Raw genomic sequence first — 2,057 nt, 5'->3', positions numbered from 1 at the left:
TTGCAGATCTATCCACAGATCACTCAACATCTTTATCACTTACAGAACATTCTACACTAGCACCAAATGAGGATGCTGTACAAGAAGAAAATCAGCTTGCCTATTATTCTAGACTTTTACAGTCAAGGAAAGAAAGTTCACTTTTAGAAAGCAAGGAACTGTTTCGGAGGAAAGTTTCAGAAATGCAGATTTTAATGGACTCATATAATGATATCGATACAATTTCTTCTGTGGTTTCACATTTGTCATCTGCAATTTGCCTTTTAAAAGCTAAAAATTTGCGTGACAAAAATAATAGAGAACAAGTTTTGCCAATTCGAAAAAGGCCAGCACCAAATTCAAACAGTGAGAAACAATTAAGGTTTCGAAGTACTAAGAAGAAGAGGGTATCGTTATCAAGATGGGCTAAGCCTACTGCAGAGGAGGAGAAGAGAGCAAAGGAGAATATGTTAATGACGTCAAACTCGATTGAAGTTTGTGGTGTATGTCTTAAAGTAGATGATCAAAATCAAGAGGATGTAGTTGAGTGGATAGAATGTAAAAAATGTAATTTATGGGTACATGTAGCTTGTTCACATGACAATGTGTGTGTGCATTGTATGAAGATCAGAGTCTAACATTAAACCTCCATTTTTGTTACCAATACTGTCTTTATAGCTCTGTCTCTCTCACTCACATCAATTATGAGTTATAACATTAATTATTTTGCTTGCACTGTATTAATTATCAGTTGTAACATTAATTTTTTGCTTGCACTGCATGTATTTTAGCCTAGATAGTAATAACTATTGTGTAAAATTATAACTATAGTAAAGCACAGAGTCAATAATTACACTCTAAAAAAGTATTATATGTTATGGTTGTGGATAAATGTCTTCACTTGTATGACTTGTCTTGATAAACATGATCATTGTAAAGAAAAATTATCTTGATTTACTAGCAGCCATAATCCACGTGCTAAAACGTGAGAGGGTGTGGTTAATAATGGCCACACCCTAAACTACAAAGATATGCGGACTTTTACTAATGGCTAACGTACTGCAATTAATGGCTAGTGACTTGCTGACGGCCGCCATTTTAATTGTGACCACACCCGCTTTGAATGAAGTTATTATTAGGGTTATAAAGTTAGCGCGGACTTAAGTTAGCGAATTTTTTTTAAATCGCTAAAATTCGCTAAATTAAATACCCGCAAACAATAGTCTCCTTAAGGTATATTCATTGCAAAATAAATGTATTCATTGCATACCGTAATAACTTTCAAGCAAAAAAAATTAGTTCGTTGGACGTCAACTTTCCATTGGCAGCAATGGAGAAATGACAGAAAAAGGCTTGGTACCAGGAAACCGCTCTGTATTTCTTGATAGCAATCTTTCAGGTGACTACTAGACCCCATTAGATCCTCAGGATGCTTTCTAAGCTTCCGAAAAAGGCCTCAAGAAGGTAGCAAGGCAAGAAAATGTGTTTCCCCCCATTGAACTTGACGTCCAACATGGCGGCCAATTTACTGTGTGGGTTGGATATACGGTACTTAAAAGCTATGAATATACTTAGCACGCATATCCTCTATACTAATTAAGATACAGCAAATATCGACACACTACTTGAAGTATTGCGGTCTCTTTCTCTCCTTAATCGCTGCAGCTTTTGTCTCTATCACCATATTTTACCTCTCGGGCAGGCAAGAGGTTTTTGTTGTCCACTCACCTCGTTACAAAAGCAAGGAAGAACTGAAACAGGTTTTTGTTATCCACTCACCTCATTACAATAAGAGCAAGGAAGAATCGACACTTTGGCACAAACTCAGTAGTAATGATACCGTTGAGAATGACACTCTGGTTTGGCACATAGCACACTATGAGCATAGAAACTTTCCTTATGGTATACCTGCAATTGTCATGATGATATTCCACTACTACAACAAGACACTGCCCTCTATATGGCTGAAGACTTGTAACGATGAGTATTGTGATTGCTTGCCACCACAATGGGTGCCTTATGGAGGGTTAGTTAATAAAAAGCTTACAGAAAAGAAGTATTTTTTGAATGCTGTGTTT

This window comes from Amphimedon queenslandica, unplaced genomic scaffold, assembly GCF_000090795.2.
Source record: "Amphimedon queenslandica unplaced genomic scaffold, v1.1 AMPQUscaffold_13271, whole genome shotgun sequence".
NCBI lineage: Eukaryota > Metazoa > Porifera > Demospongiae > Haplosclerida > Niphatidae > Amphimedon > Amphimedon queenslandica.
The sequence above is the reverse complement of the archived record's forward strand: the minus strand, read 5'-3'. Positions refer to the sequence as shown.